Here is a 17612-nt window from a genome sequence, read left to right on the forward strand (position 1 = left end):
TGTCACGACGGTAGCTCGTGTTTTTCAAAGTAAGGCCAACGGACTTGGCTTTTCTATGTCAAGAGTGTTACTTTGGTCACCATTTTGCAGCCCAGTTGTTTTGGCAAGGATGGAGCTGGGAATTGAACCCATGGGTTATGAAACGAAAGGGAAACATTTAGGCTACGAGGCCCTGTTTATAATATATTTGTGGTGATCCAAATTATCATGAAACTTGGTGCTGTGAAGACCTCCAGAAACGTTATTCCATCAAAAACTTACGTCTACCGAAAATTCTGTTGATCAACTATTGCATCCAACCGCGAACTGATACACATCGCGTTGTGTCAATCCCTAGTCAAATGTATTTCAGTCATTGTGTTTTTCTTTACGAACTTTGCTGCTCATTACCGTGGCAGTAAATAGTGGTACTGCTGTTGATGTGCGGGATCTACCCTGCTGACTATGTCCAAACGTCGGCGGTGCGGCCTGATTTATGTAGTTTGCATAGCGAGGTTCAGTTCAACCTCTTCTCTTAGGTACATAGGTACCTTCGAAATGAAGCAACCAACGCAACGCACAGTCGGCGCCGCCATCGTCATCCGTCGAATGAAATCCCATTTTTACGTAATTGAAACCTCGCGAAGATTGATAGAAGAATGGATCGGTGGAGAAAAGCAACTACTGGAGGGAATATGTTGGTTCGACGATCTTTTTTCTGTTGTTAAAGGTAGTTGCTGCTGCTGCTCCCTAATGACCACCGAAAGAGACGACCCGCAACTTCGCAAGGGAGCCCCCCGAACTTGGTCCAAGCTATCAATCTTGGTCTTTTTCCAGAGAGTGAGTGGTGTCGGACTCTCCTGTTGATGCTGGCTGTTGTTAAACCTAAAGTGTTTTTATTTCGTTTCGTCTGAGCTTGCATGTAGCCTGTCGGTCGTTTCGGAGGTACGTCAATTGTGTGTTAAATGAATGAAAGTTGCTGCCAAATTGTGTTGCTGTTGGATTTATTATTTTCGCAGGCTGTTGCACGTCGGCTGAATTTCGGCTCGAGAGGTTCTAATTGACGAGGCCAGGGAAAATAGGTCGAGAGAGTTGCTTTCGAGAGGCTCTGAAGTCTTGGCAAGAGTATAGGGGAGGCTTTCGAAACGACCTGTTGTGGTGTTTTAAATGTAGGTCTTGTTATTGTTTGGAAAATTAGGACAAGAGTTCAAGGTGTATGATTGGTGATCATAGCAAGTTGTATTTAGCAAATTCATCCTGAAATTCCTGGTTTTGCGATCGATTGAATGTTTTCAGAATATTATTAGTATTTATGTTTTAAACTACAAGATTTTTTATTTTTAATGATAGTGATATTTTCTTCTGATTAATGTTCAGCTGAATTAAAATCTTTTTGTCTGTGTTCTGTATTTTATAATAATTCCAGTTATCAACTGCACAATTTGAACGGCTACGCAGTCTTCAACCAAATAGTTACAGTTAGACGAAACATAACACCAAAAACGAACTATTAGTTACCCCTGAAGATGGCACAAAACCCCAGTGTCGAAACGTCGGGCAAACAATAAACCTCGTTTTTCCGTTTTGACGACTGCGAAGCCGTTTAAATCCTGCATTAAACTTCTCAGTTGATCAGCTAAGAGAGTTATCAACGACATTTTGGAGAAAAAAAGAATAGCATTTCCGGAAATTTCCTACAAAAAATTCTTGTATCTGGATTATCAAGAGTTATGTATGTTTGTTGTTAAAGGGCTTTGCGACCTTTTTTCTACCTTTCGAACAACGCGTTTCAGAGTCTTTAAAATTTGAGCGACTCTTCAATCATCTCAAAGCAATGCCTGTAGTTTGTTGCACAATGCCAAACCACCAAGTATTTAATCAACAATTTTTGCTCAAATTGCAAGCTTCCTATTTTATAACTCGAAAATTACGCACAAACAGTTCGATCGTTCGGTCACAAAAAAGCCACCTCGAAATTCACGAGAGAAACGCTGCACCATTTCCAATGGTGCTTTTTTCTTCTGAACAGCTTTCAATCGCTTTCAGCGTGAAACAATAACGTTCGGATTGGGTGTGGATGCAAAAACAAGAGTGCAACTTTCCACCCGTAGATTACCACCGCCAATCGTCAGACATTAATTGTTTTTCTTATGGAAGGCGACCCGGAGGGGAAAAGTTTGGCCCACCGCGCACGCCGTTTGGAGTTTGGTTTGGAGACGTTTAAAAACCTTCGGCGCAAGCCAATTTTCCAATTCGAGATTGGAGGAGCGATCGAAACTGTTTCGGAATTAATTGTCGAACATTTAAATTTTCACAAGCATAGTCTGGCAGCCTCTGATTGAGGTGTTAAGAAACGATGGCGTTCGCACCTCTTTCTGCATTTTTTGTTTCGAAAAGGGTATTGGCATTGTTGGAGCACTTAAAAATTATCTGATTTCTACATTGCCTATTCGTTGTGGAAAGTGAAGTTAGGTTTCGAAAAAATCGGATCGTGAAATATTCAAACAGGTTATATTAGTGCGCCAAATTTACTACTTTGGACATCGTGTTCAACTCTACATCTTCAAAAAGATGACCGAAACATGTCTCCGCTAGTAATAGCAAATCACATTATTTGAATTCTCTTTGTATTTCATGAGTGATCAAAATTGTTATAAATATATTAGAATATTTTGTAAATTTCTTGGTGTTCATCAAAACTTAAAGTTCTGTCCATTCCTTTTTTAACCCTTCAACGAAGCGGAAATTGTTCTCAAGTACAATGCAATATCTTATTATCCTAAATATAATTCACAAATAATACGAATAATATGGAACGAGCTCACCAACAATCTTCCTAGATCGCTTTTGGTCAGCTAACACAACTTATACTTGCCAATGTAACTATCAGACCTTGTCTCTACTCAACTATCAGAATTACGCCAATATCGAAATCAATTATTTGAAAATCTGTTATTCCAAATCCCAGACTGGTGCAGCCACTAGAACATTTGTATAACAATAAAAGTCATCCGAACTCTGATTCCTTGAGTGAGTTACGCAGCTGAACGCTTTCGATAAATCAATAAGTATGGTCAACCTGAAAGATGTGCTAACATCTAGGTTACTTTCTATCGCAGTCAAACTACTCACTGCTTTCGTATCAAGGTGTGAAAATTCTCTTCAGAAAACGTGTGACAAAAAATAGCTTCACGGTCCACGCTTTTGTTTCAAACAAATTCACTCTCAACCGTGGATGTGATTTTTCTCATTCGATTTCATCATTTGCATGCGGCCATTCAAAACCGAAAGGAAACATTAATTACCCATCGGTACCCATGCTGGCTCAGGTGCAGTGTTGGGTGAGATACAAGTGAAATTTGTTGCTTATAAAATCAAACTGAGGCGACGCCGTGCCAGTCACAACGTAAGAGTGCCCCCCCCCTCGCGAATCAGATGGCGGCGACGCGACGGTGCCAACATCGAAAATGGACAAGTGATGATCAGTTGAGAGCTTCAGTTTGGAAAGCAGAAAATTTGTGGGAAAACTGGGTGAAATGTTCCTTTTGAAAGTGAAACGACTTGAACTGATTTCTGAATTCCGCTGTTCACAGTATCGGCAATTATGTCAACGAATTTTCTCTGTTTTTTTTCAGGAAATCTTGGAGAGATTTTATCAGAAAATCTGCCATGAATTTCTTCTGAAACAACTTTCTCACCAAAATTTACCGTGACAAAATTATGTAACAAACCAATTAGTACATGTATTGAATTCTAGTTCCCCCTGAAGAAGACACTAACCCCGTGTCGAAACGTTGGGCAAGTTATAAACATCGTTTGCTAATTTCAAGACTGCGTAGCCGTTTTTAATGATAGTTGAAACGATACAGTCGAACCTCCACTAGAAACCAAAATTTACTTTTGGGATTCAACAACTAGTCCCAGGTTCTCTTACAGGGTATTCGGATGTTTTCCGCACGGATATTTGCTTGACAGAACGATCGAGCTCCACCACAGGACTCCAGTGTGACCTGCATAGCTGACCCCGAGCCCTTTGACTTCCTCTTGATTAGCGCCTGAATTAGCCACTCCTTGGATCCATGCGCCACCTCCCCTGTAGCTTCGAGACAATATGGCCGATAGTTGACCTGAATAAGGTAGCATGTTACTTTAACATGACGCCCCTATTTACCCTTGGAATCAACCAGCGGGTCCACCTTCCTTTGGTGAAACAGTCCCACGCAAGCTGCCATTTGATCATAAAGGTCAAACCTCGATGCACCGTAGACCTTCAGCGTAATATCGTCAGCGAAGCCTCAACACCTTGTCGTACAAGACATTCCATAAGATCTGGCCCAGAATTAAACTTTGTGGAAGGCATGAGGTTATGTAAAAGCACTTTCTCCGATCCATCTCTGTATCGTAAACTAGTACTCGATTCTGGAACTTGCTTCTGAGAATCTTGTACAAGTAGCCGTGTATTCTAAGAAGCAGGAGCACATCGGCAATAATTGGTCAACTGGCACTATTGAACGCATTTCTTACATCCAGGGTCAGTACTGCACATCAACGGATTTCCCTCCTCTTACGCTGGAGCGCTATTTCGGTGGTCTTTTTTGCGTCTACGATCGGCCTCCCCTTCCGGAAGCCAAACTAGTTTCTCGAGAGACCATCTACACTCTCGAACAGTCTGCCGAGGACGATCTTATCGTGCACCTTCCCCGCCGATCATTTGCCGACGAGTCTCCGGGTACTTTCTCCGCCTTTGGCATTAATACCTCTAGAAGACTCACTAGTCTAAGAATTTCTGCGTAGTAAATCTGAACATCCCCGGAGCCCCTGCGATGTCCTTTTGTAAGGCCAGGTTGGAACTCTGAAAGGAAACTGGGGCCTCCCTTACGCTAAAGGACTTTGCATGTCCCCAGCGGTCCTACGTAAGGAGGCCTAGGACTCGAATCCTGACTCGGAAAGAGCCTATCGGCGATCCTTTCCAAAATCTTCTAAGGCTGCTCAGTTGGAGCCATTGAACCTTGTGTCTTAGCCATCACGACCCTGTAGAGGGCCCCATGGGTTCGTATTGACACTCTGATAGAAACCTTCATAGCAACCCTTTTTGCTTGCCCTTATCTCGGTCTTGAGCGTGACTGTGGCAGCCGAATACTACCGTTGCTAATTTAGCTCCTTGTCAGTACGTGTTCTCTGCATCCGTAGTCTAACACGTAGACCATGCCTGCAGGTCCGCAATAGCTTGAGTCCTCCAGTACGCTTGTGGTCTCCCATTCCTCCACTCAATGACTGACTATCCGAATCGCATCCACGGTATTTTTTCCCTTGCAGAATTCGAACTGCATTGCTGACGGCCTCCTTTCGCTTGTGATACATTTTGTCATAACAGGTTAACAGGATGATCCTCTCTAACAGTTTTCCAAGGGAATTCGTAAGACATAGGGAAGTGGAACCATCTCGGCAGGGGTCCTATTTTGGGCCCTTTTCTGCTGGGTTTCCTTCTTCTCCGGAATTGCTGCGCCACAATCCGTAACTACAACTTCTGTTGGTTCCTCTGCATCGTCCTGTGTGATTGCCGTGGGAGTACTTCTCACTGGCTATGCAATTCTTGTCTTTCGTTAGCGACGTACTGCACAAGGTAACATCTACGATGTATTCGTGACCGTCTCTACGGTATGTGTTGGCCATATCATTGTAAAGCCTTACGTTCAGCTTCGCCAGGGCTTCCAGTAGGCTGTACTCCCTTGCATTGGTAACTCTGTTAACCCTATTCCACGGCCTAAGCGTGGAAATCGCCTGCAATGACTACTGGACTTCGTCCGACCACCTTGGAGTTGCATTACACTTGTACACGAAGATACCGTTCTGATAAGTTCTCAATCACTTCTTGTATGCGGAATCGACCCACGACCTGTATCGCCACTATCAGGGTTTTATCCGTTACTCAATTGCCGGGAAGTGTGGGGTGGGGTCTCCAGATAAGGCTCTGCTATAATTGCAACATCACACTCGTCTCTATTGTCGACTACCACAATAGTTGCTGAGCCGTTTCGCAATGATTGAAACTGATTTTGGTTATCTCAATCATTTTTGCCGTCCTCCGGCTTGCACATCATGCATTTCGGTTAGCTTCCCGAGTAACGTGGCCGTTTCCACCGCAACTCCAGCACCATCCGGACCTGTCGGGGCCCTGGTAAACAAACTCCATGCATCGGGAGCATTGCTCCATTTAATTGATAGTTTGGAGAAGCAGTCTAAGCAAACACATCGACCGGCATTGATCTTGCCTATTTCCATAAGTTTGTTGGCAGTATCCACAGGCAATCAGATTGCCGCTGCCTGGCTGCCCCCATACGACTTCCTTAACCGAATTGTCATTAATCCTCCTAAGTTGCTCTGCTCGGACAATGTCGTCATCAGCTCTTCGTCCGGATCCTTGACCTCACCGGTGCCTCCCTGTGACAAAGCTCTCACGTTGGCCTTGGCACCTAAGGATTTCGCAACAAGCTCCCTGAACGCCAAGATCTCACCTTTTTGAGTCTTCACCACGTACTCGTCCAACTCCTTCAACTCTGGATCGTATCAGATCAGAAGGCCGGCTCCAGAGGACAGTTTGTTTCGACGATCAACGCATCGCCCTTCCTTCTTCTTTCGCTAATTCTTCTTCGCCTGCTGGCTCTCTCCAGTGTGCTACTCACCATCTCTTCAATTATTAGCGCACTCCAGTTCGGTTCTTCTGTTTCTTTAGGACTTCCCCTTCACCAGGCATGTCCCTGCCTCTTTTCTCTAAACGAGTATCCCGGTGGTTCTTCAGCGTCTGCAGGTGTTCAACCGAGGCTTCCGTCAGAAAGTCCTTGGCTGTATCCGCTCCAAACCTGAGCGCCTTCTGATCACGTTTCGCCGCTGAAACGGCCGTCTTGATGCTCGTCACCAGTTGCTTGATGTTCAGCAGCACGTTGTGCTTGTCTTAGACAAACTCGTACTGGTCGTTTACCTTTCGCCTCTTCTCGACTAAGCTCGACTCTTGAACAGTGCTGCTGGTCGAGTTCAGCGCTAGTACTCTCTCTTTCGCAGTGGTTTTCAGCGGTGTCACTTCTCACTTCTCGCGTCACGGTGACGCGTTCTCTCCAAGTACGTTTTTATTGATTGGCGTCTCTATTCTACTGGGCTCCCCCTCCGCAACGCTATCACCATTCGTTGTACCAAGTCGCTTTCATGATCCCGTTCGTTGTCTATGAAACAGGGAGGCCAAGTGAGGGTTGAACACGTTCTTTCATGAAGTTCGTGTCCAGAGCCTGGCTATATAACCCATGTGATTCATGCCTGAAAATGCTTCTGATAAATGTATTTTCATTCACACTTGACAAAGTCAAGCTAACTTCGCTGCTGTACAAGTGTGCAAAACTAGCTGCCGACAGAAAATCGTTTCAAGCCAGACATCACCCGTTGTTAATTCAAAAGTGACTGTAGTAATGTGGTAGAGCGTACGGCTCTCACGCAGCGACCATCAGTTCAGATCCGGTGGGAGATTGTTTTTTATTCGTGTATTTTTTTCTGAAAAAATTACATTTAATCTACATTGAAACACACAATGCTACTGAAATGATCTTCTATGAACTTGAAAGTTCCGACAACGTTCCGAGTAGCATCTTAAGCAGCTTTCAAGCTGCATAAGAGGCTAACGGTGATCCTGGGCGAAACTTGCAAGGTCTATCGTTAGCCACCTAAGCAGCCAGAACCCAGGTAACCATTTGATGCTGAACAAACGTTTGTTCCAACTATTTTGAAGCAGCCTTCGTTTGAACAAAAGCTGAGCTCAAGAAGTAGATTTGATTTAAGCTGATTTAAGGTTCATTGAAAGGCTGTTTTAAGGCTCAATATGCGCTTAATAAGTAATCAATAATGTTCCCTTGATCTTATATACGAGTACGGAATTGAACTCGAACCTCCTGATTTATAGTCACTCATCTTAGCACCTATACTACACACAATTGTATACATATCCTCGAAAACGAAAGCATTACTTGTTGCGTCTGAATAATCAAGAACATAAGTTGAACTAAGCCTGAATTGAGGCTGAAGAAGCGACGTGGACTCTATGAAAACTTGCTTAGGTCAAGCTCTCAATTTAGTTGATTCTACATGAAGGTTTGTTTTGGTATGTTTTAAGGTTGGTTACACAGATGAACAATATTCTATTCAACTTGATATTCAGACATCTATGCATCTAGGTTGAAAAAGCAATACTTCAGGCCATTTTTGCATGTTTGGAGACATTACTAAAAGTTGTAAGTGTTCGCAGTTTTGTGTGGAGTGTTTTTGAGATTTTGTGTTGATTGTATATCGTGTTTAATATAAAATAGTGCAGGTAGTGTTCGTATGTGTTGTGCAGTTTTCTCCGTCAGTTACTGTTAGTCTAGTCCATAGTTTAGTAGACTACCGTACTACGCCACCATCCACGCTACTTCCGAAACCCACCACCAGAGGGAAAACGAAGTCCTTTTTGGTAGCCTAAAAGGGGTGGCAGATGCTGAACCAAGATGGAAGGAGATATGCACACGAACGGGCTAACGGGCACGACAAACGACAATAGAATGCCTTGGGTCACTGTCCGAATACTGGAGGTTAGTGAACCATCTACACTCGACTCCATAATTCTTAGGGAGCATCCATTAAGTACGTCACGCTAAAATCGGGAATTTTCGACCCCCCCCCCCCCTTCGTACGGGTTTTTCCTATACTTAATACATTGCTTGTCACACTTTCACAAACCCCCCCTCCCCCCTAGTACCGTGACGTACTTAATGGATGGCCCCTTAAAGAGTCGCAAAAGAATCACCAACCAAAATGGTTGAGAAAACAGTTTTAAGTGCTGTACCTCTGAAGCAAAGATAGAGAAGTGGAAGACAGAAAGAAGTGAAGCGAAGGACAGCAGAACCCCGCTGTTTTGGGACAGAACTACGGTTCTGTAGAAGATTCAAATCACCCCCCCCCCCCTACGTTGGGATGATCCGGAGAGTTCCGAGTCCGTCAACATACTCGACCGCCGGACACCCAGAAGGGCCTGCGAATGCTGCCATCGACTTGCTTCGCCACCCCGTAAGGCCGCAGAAGAACCGGCAGACACTAGCTGTGCACGCCGCCATCGATGAAGACCTGAAGGTGTACGCTGTGTGGTGGTGGAAGGTAGAAGACGGGGCCCCGAAGAAGTGAAAGAACAGGTTAGATTAGACTATAAGAATGTGGGAAAGAGGAAAGTGGTAGAAGAAGAAGAGGCCGGAAAATTCCGGGAATAAATGTGTAAATGTAACGTGACGTGAGTTTTTATGTACGACAGTGCGAAGATTCCCTGCCCGCGAATAACTGGTCGAGAAGCATGCCGACCCTGAGGTTTTGTTTCAGGGAGTCTCAGGAAGGCTCCCCTACTGAGCTAGTCGGCAGTTACACTTTGGCGCCCAACTTAAAATCGTCTTCTTGACAGATTTTGGAAGGGTCAGTTCGGAAGATCGCACTGGATTGAACTGGTTTCGACGGAGGTCTCTGGTAAAACTTCCAGGCCTTCACGAATTTAACTTACCACATTTGGACTTACTCTTTCTTCTAACACAGTTCGCAAAATCATTTTATTTGCGACGAAGGGGTTTTGTTGTCCAGAAACACAATGAACATAAGAAAAACGATTGTTCAAAAAGAACATTAGATATCAATACTAGTCATTTTTAACTTTTTACTTTTGTTTGAAACAATTTTAGTGTGTTGTGATGTGATTTCGGATATGTGTGAAATGAAAAGGCTAAAAAGAACGATAATTTTTATTTACAACAAATTTTGTGTGTTTCTTTTGAAGCGTGTGCAAATAGGATTTTCAAATTTACTAGGTTTTCAAATTTTATAGCATTTTTCAATTTACTAGGTTATCAAATTCTAATCTGTGATACTTTTAGCTCGTAAATAGTTCTTTTTAAATTCTAATTCCATTGCGAATTGGCGTGCAGAAAACGTCCTGAGTCGGTGATTACTCGTATTGTCATCGTTCAGTTGAATGAGCTAAAATGAGAGATAACATTAGTCCAATGGAACATTTCATGAATAGAAATGAATGAGAGTTTACAAGAGTAGGAGGAAAAAGAACGAAAGAGGATGTAAAGAAGAAATAGTAGAGAAAAACATGCCTAGTGAAAAGTTTCACACGAAAGAGGAGTCTGGTTTCCACATACAAGCTAGCGTTTGAATGTCGGAGACAGTTTTTATTACCGAACCATTTAGAAAATCTAATTCTTTTAGGTAAGAATTCCTAGAGTTTTCTACAATGTTGTTCTCCCAGCCAAAACTCAGCTTTTGACTGGTTATTTGTTTTTGTGTGGTAATAGTCCTAGTGTTGCGAATTTGAATTCGAGCACTATGGCCAAATGTTTTTCAGACTCTGTTTAGAGCAAAAGAGTAGAAAGGTGCTCAGGGAAGCATAGATAGGTGGTACTAGATCACAAAATTCATCGCTTACACCAACAGCGGACTACACTACGATGAACTGAGAAGTCAACACTTCTTCTTTCTCAGGGATTGCGGTAGAAAGGTGTTGGTGAATGTGGTTGAATTGCGTGCATCTAGTAGCCTAGGTAGATGGTAGGAGCAATACAAATTGCTGGATATACTCACCACAAGTGAGACGGTGAGGCCACACGAGTGCCTGGTCACTCAAAACAGGAAGGATCGTCTGTAGGGAGACTAGATTTCCTAAAAAAGAGAAAGATGGATAAATAGGCAAGTGTGGAGCGAAGGGTCAGTACAACTGGAATGGATAGTTACCTCTGTAAATACTGCATCTAGAGACACTATTCCATCCAGTCCTCGTACGAGCTACTCTTCGGATGCTTGGTCTAGGGGACGTCATCTTGTGTCGAAGCTGCGGAGGCAGTAATTGGAGAAACACCTAGGAAGATTTTAATATGTGATTAATGGGCCCATGTATTTTGAATGTCTGATCACTTTGTACCCATAGTGGAAGTGAGACAGAATGATGCGCTGGATATCTCATTTTCAGTAGCTAGTCTGATTGTCAACAATTATCTAATCAGACTTAGCAAAAATCTGAATGGAGAAGCGTTAAGTGAATGGTAGTAGTAGCTGAAAGCGAAAAGCATTAAGTGCGTGTATAATTGTGTTGAATGAGATTTGGTTGCGGAGTACCTCCTGTTAAAAGCTTTGTCTAGGAGAACTTCTTAACACCAAATTCTCGCTAAATCAACCTAAATTGAAAAGGATTTCCTTGTAAATTTTTGTATATATTTTGCATGATGGCCATTCCAATATTTTAATTTGTTTTTGCATGTTGTAACGTTTGTAAAATTTATCTTGATTTTTATAATTTTGTTTCGTAGTTGTTAGCCATAGGAATTCACTTAGTTCAGAAAAAAAAGAAAATAAGGTGAAAACTAATAGTGAAATCACAGACCAAAGAATGAAAATAATCATAGTTCATTGAATCATTAAAGCAATCAATTCAATTATCTCTTTTGCCTAATAGATTCATGCAGTATAACCTCACTTTTAATGAAAATTCTCAAATCATTGTATTTGATGGATTCTGATTCAAGAATTTTATCTTTTGCAGTGAAGATCCATTTCCGGATTTGTTTTGGCCATCAATCTACGGGGATTTTTCACTCGCCGGCTAAGAAATAATTCTTGAATTAAAATTCATCGTACTTACCTCATGTTGATCATATTTCATCACCATAACATTGCACAATAACACTAGTTTACAAAATAAAACGAAAGTTGTGAACTTCTGTCAACGACCAACATTTTTGAAGTACAATTTAGCACTGATTTCGAATCCGTGCTTCAAAAAATTTTAAGTAGAGCAGTTTTTATGTTTTAGCTTAATATTGAGTTTTACAATTTTTAAAATTATGGAATTAATCAAAATTCAAATATCTTGCGTTTTGTTCAACCAATTTCAAATCTTTTTCCATAAATTAAAAGCTGAATACAATACCATTCGATCATCTGAATGCAGGTTTTGCGTCAGATTGATGAAATTCAAGATATTGGCGAGTTTTAGGGACGATCTCCTTAAATTTTAGCTAAATTTCCAAAAATATGTGAAGAAATGTATTTTTTTTAATAAGAAAAAATCGTTCTAAAAATTGTTTCTCAACGTTTATTTGACATATCATATGTAGGCGAGTTACAGTAAAAAATTCAGCTCAATCGGAGCATTGATTACGGAGAATGAGGTGTGTGAAGTGAGCGACGTTGCTTAAAAATAGAACAAAAATCGTTTTCAAATCATCAACCTTGTATGGAAGGTCGAAAAAATTTCCGCTCTACTGTAGTTTTTTTCCTTCGCGTTTTCAAACTCAGGGCATGATTCTACACCAAAAATGATCATCAGCTTACCGAGTTCAAAAATGCTGTAAACTAGTGTAATTAGTAGTTTGACAGTTCGAAATCATCTCAATACAAACGCACACCAATAGACTATTGTTCGAATGGAATTCGAAACAAGTAGTACTAGAACGATCACAACTCCGACAAACCGGTGAAACATTTCAAAGCACCATTTTACCGTACTATACCGTAGCTTTGTTGAATGAAATTTTAATCTGTAAATACTTGTAAATAATGTAAATACGTAGTGTAAATAGAGCATTGTCATTTGTTTCGTCGTGAAGAAAGCTTTTTAAACAATCGTATGGACAAAATGTAAGTATTGGAAGAGGTTGCCAAGCTCAAGGTTTGCGCATTTGATCGCTGGAGACCAGAGCAATCGCGTTGACGGTCAGTACAGAGTTAATCTCTAAATTGTGAGGAGTTGGTAACAACGATGAAAACCTATGACCCCGATACTCTGTAAACGTACTTACTGGTCCTTTACAATGTGTTTCATTGATGTATTTCTGTATGACTTAATCTAGTACGTTTCGAGTCAAGTGTTTTGTGAACTACCGTCGGTTGAAGTGAATTTGTTCTGATGTTGAGTGGTTTGTGTTGGTAGGTTCAGAGGTACGTGTAACCGGGGAAGTCTAGTGTAATCTGTGGAAAAAATATTTACTTTGTAAATATTTTTTACCCGAGCTGGGGGAGAGTGTAAGTGTTCACAGTTTAGTGTGGAGTGTTTTTGAGATTTTGTGTTGATTGTATATCGTGTTTAATATAAAATAGTGCAGGTAGTGTTCGTATGTGTTGTGCAGTTTTCTCCGTCAGTTACTGTTAGTCTAGTCCATAGTTTAGTAGACTACCGTACTACGCCACCTTCCACGCTACTTCCGAAACCCACCACCAGAGGGAAAACGAAGTCCTTTTTGGTAGCCTAAAAGGGGTGGCAGATGCTGAACCAAGATGGAAGGAGATATGCACACGAACGGGCTAACGGGCACTACAAACGACAATAGAATGCCTTGGGTCACTGTCCGAATACTGGAGGCCAGTGAACCATCTACACTCGACTCCATAATTCTTAAAGAGTCGCAAAAGAACCACCAGAGAAGTGGAAGACAGAAAGAAGTGAAGCGAAGGACAGCAGAACCCCGCTGTTTTGGGACAGAACTACGGTTCTGTAGAAGATTCAAATCACCCCCCCCCCCTACGTTGGGATGATCCGGAGAGTTCCGAGTCCGTCAACATACTCGAACGCCGGACACCCAGAAGGGCCTGCGAATGCTGCCATCGACTTGCTTCGCCACCCCGTAAGGCCGCAGAAGAACCGGCAGACACTAGCTGTGCACGCCGCCATCGATGAAGACCTGAAGGTGTACGCTGTGTGGTGGTGGAAGGTAGAAGACGGGGCCCCGAAGAAGTGAAAGAACAGGTTAGATTAGACTATAAGAATGTGGGAAAGAGGAAAGTGGTAGAAGAAGAAGAGGCCGGAAAATTCCGGGAATAAATGTGTAAATGTAACGTGACGTGAGTTTTTATGTACGACAGTGCGAAGATTCCCTGCCCGCGAATAACTGGTCGAGAAGCATGCCGACCCTGAGGTTTTGTTTCAGGGAGTCTCAGGAAGGCTCCCCTACTGAGCTAGTCGGCAGTTACAAAGTATCCTTAGTGGAACTCTTAAATACAGGAATCTTTGGAGGAATCGCAGAAAATCTTAGGATTTGTTGGCAATTAGAGGGTATTAGAGAAGTTCCTGTGGAGTGGAAGGAATTCATGGATAAATACTTGATTGAACACTTGGAGCAGCAAGGCACATCGTTAGCCTCTTAATCAGCCAGAATGTTTATTTAGAACTTTATTTGAATTTCGCGGAACTTGAAAGCAGTTTTGCGAATAATCGCGACCATCACGAGACAATCACTTGAACCGCTTTCTGGAGTCACCCTTCCCAAGGTGATACGAACCAGCTAGCATGTCACGCCTGGTATGACAAACATGTTGTGGGTTCCACCCTTCGCAGCTTTACGTATGCCTCAGGCGGGTTGCGAGAGAATCAATCTCTCTGAGCAACGATGCATAACGGGCGAAGTGAGAGCGTTTGCCGTAGCCAGGGCGAACTGCGTGGTGCGCTCAATGTGTGCATTTAAACCGACCTATGCAAAACGAATAGGATTTATGACGTAGTACCGTGCTTGTGATAATACACATGCATAGTTTTACATGCTGTTGCGCGTGCATCTGCTTGAGGCGACGGAGAGAGTCATGACACTCACATGAGCCGTATCCAAGTCAGGATGATTGTACACCCTTAAATGAAACAACACAGCGCACGAGTAACTTTCACGCAGCGAGCAAAAAGACAAAAGAATTTTCACGCAGATTTGTGTAACACCGGATCAGCACAATTTTTGTGTTGATCCGATGTTACACAAATCTGCGTGAAAATTCTTTTGTCTTTTCGGTCGCTGCGTGAAAGTTACTCGTTGCGCTGTGTACATCGAGTTCTGCGTGTAGCAAAACAAGGGTGACCAGGTGACTATGATGGGATTCTGTCTGGTGTTGGCGACTGTAGAGAGAGCGAATCAGAAACCGCAGAGACAGGGTGATACAAGCTTGGTGTTCATCAGCTTTTTTGTGACTTGTACGCTGATGCTTCGCGACACTGCTTGAAAGTGCATTTTGTCATGGGAAGCTGAACTTTTGGTTACTTGGGTATCTTCATCACTCTAATCTGATAGCTTCTTCTTCCGTCTGCTCACTAGGGTCCAAGGGGTGTTCTCTTACTGGGCTGTCCTATCCTATAGGGGATGAGCAAGGTTTAAGCCCCTTGCTTTATTCAACACGGGAGAGAACGGCTTCTTGGTCCCATCGTTCCCTACCTTCTGGGTCCTTGCTTTACTCCAACGCAGACTCGAACGGAATCTGACAAGATAGCGTTTTGCAATACTTCGCATGAAAATGCCTCGTACTGTGCTTCAATGAGGCCGAAGATTTTCACAGAGACGCCCTGGCTTCCCACATTGAGATGGTCGAAAGCTTTTCCGTAATCAAGAAGCACCAGGTATAGAGAAACTCTCGAAATTCCTTGATTTTCTTCAGTATGATGTGAACGATGATGATGATAAGCAAACTGCATTTAACCCCGACACCCTCTACTTCATTTGCACAGTGAATCGCACCGTGGTGCGTTTTTTTTTCTTTTAATGGACGAAAAGTGACGCCTTGACTCTGTGGATCCATACCGACTCGGAGTGGTTTCGATCCGGCAGCGCAGCAGCAGTGGTGTTGTTTGGTCGATCACGACGACGCTACGCTGGGCAATTTTTTATTTTTTTTTTTGCTTACCATAACTTTTACGACGATCAATCGTCGTCGGAATTGTGGCCTTCAACTAGAGCGCGGAATAATTTACAACTCGGTGTGCGGATGGCGCCCCGCAGGTGGGTTAGTTACTCAGGTACCAACTTGTAAAATGGAAGATCAAATTCGATGTAGCCGCTACTACCACCGACTGAGTCACGGCCATTTGGTTACGCGGAGATGCAAATTGCTTGCGCCGCGTTCGATCCGGTTGATGGCGATTCTGATGCGATTGATGCAGATTTCTTCTGTCTGGGGTGATGTTGGAAAGTGATGAAAACATTGTCGAGATACATTCATTTTCATCACGGCATGATTTACTGCTAATTTATTGGAATTGATATGCATATGCTGGTGTGAAGTTTTTCTTTAGTAAGATAGTGATTAGTAAAGATCCGACAACCAGTCAGGTGTTTAAGAGGCCTAGTTTTGAGATTCAGATTGCCACTTAGACGCCTTGAACACTAGTAAAACTGAAGTGCTTAAATTTGATCTTCAACCACCTCAAGTTGAACTCATTAGTTACTTTTGAAATCCTAGTTAAATTGGTAAGGGAGGAAAAGCTTGTCAAATTACATCTACTTCCAGTCACATCACAATCAAAACAAACAACCGGACAACCTTGTGGAAAGATTACCGGCAACATCAACACCGAAATTGAAATAAATCTGAGCAATTTGATATCACATTTGTATAAATAATAATAATACTTTCCTTAACGCGACATTCGAGCAAGCTGATCCCTCCATTTACAACTCACTTATGTCGTTCATTCGCATTTTTGTATCTCTTATGTCCAGACCGACGACCCAATTTGGAAACGTGTTTTTATTCTCATTTCCTGCTCATGTAGATATTCATTCTCGTCATCGCGAAACTTTTTTGATTTACGACATCAATTTCATTTGTACTACACCATGGGGGGAACGGGAGATGAAATTGCTGTTTTTAAGGAATACAATTAAATAGTTTTGCTTTAAAACTGGTTATTCAATTAAAGTTCCATTCAGTGATCAACTAGTAAATTAAAATTTATCACATCGGACGTGTAGACTACAAAGCAAACACGTGTAGCAAGTGACTGGGAAGACCTTACTGTTCGGTCGATGATCATTCCTTATTGAAAGTTTTCTTGCTCATTTAGTATCGTTGAGCTTGTTACAAGATTTAAGAATGACAAAAGAAACTCATATATAATATCTATGATAGTGTTCATAGAACACTGAGCTGAGAAGTAGCCTTTGTCTCTCATGACGTGTCATACCAAACAACCCTTGAAGAAGAGCAATTCCATATAACTGATAATTATGACAACTTGTCTAACCCATATTTTCCCACAAATTGACCCATCATAGCACGTAAATCATTTACATGTCAAGTGGATTTTGCGGAAGCAAAGCACTTCACTAAGGGCACAGAAACAAGCTGACCTCCAGTCCGGAGAGCTCAAGGATGGCGCGGTCGCTCGGTCGGTCGGACAACTAGCCGTCGCATCGGAGCACTCGGAGAAGCCACTTTGCCCAACAGAAACTCTAAAACATAAAGCCACAAATCAAAATAGCAAGCACGTAACACCTATTACTTAGGCTCCGAAAAAAAAACTAGGCATACCCCCATCTGAGCAAACATAACAAAGCTGTCTTGGTTTGGCAGGGGGGATCTCTTGGCACGATTCGGCGATCCATGATTGTTTTTATTTAACTAAAAGTGGCGGCTAACTGCTAACTTGAGGCAATAATAACGCAATCGGAGTGCGCAAGACGAAGGAAAGTTCAAAGTGCGCCACGACGATTGCTGCCACTGTCTCATTTATAGTATGGGGACCGAGAGAGGGATCTCGCTGCCTAGATGGATTGGCCAAAAATCTGGTAACGCGTGACGTATCCACAGGCATTCCAAAGTTTGCG

The 17612-nt window shown here is 42.5% G+C and overlaps 1 long non-coding RNA gene across 1 annotated transcript in view; it reads right to left on the reverse strand.

Annotated features, from left to right (window-relative positions):
* Positions 1-14726, reverse strand: part of LOC115264570 (uncharacterized) — a 40441-nt gene extending 25715 nt beyond the window's left edge. Inside the window, exons 1-2 of the long non-coding RNA XR_003896243.2 lie at positions 10621-14726; positions 1-10011 (exon numbers count right to left, since the gene is read on the reverse strand). The exon at positions 1-10011 is cut by the window's left edge and continues 25715 nt beyond it. This is a non-coding gene — a long non-coding RNA (uncharacterized LOC115264570). The remainder of the gene's footprint in view (positions 10012-10620) is intronic.
* Positions 14727-17612: the final 2886 nt, after the last annotated feature.

The sequence above is a fragment of the Aedes albopictus genome, chromosome 3 (assembly GCF_035046485.1).
Source record: "Aedes albopictus strain Foshan chromosome 3, AalbF5, whole genome shotgun sequence".
Lineage (NCBI taxonomy): Eukaryota > Metazoa > Arthropoda > Insecta > Diptera > Culicidae > Aedes > Aedes albopictus.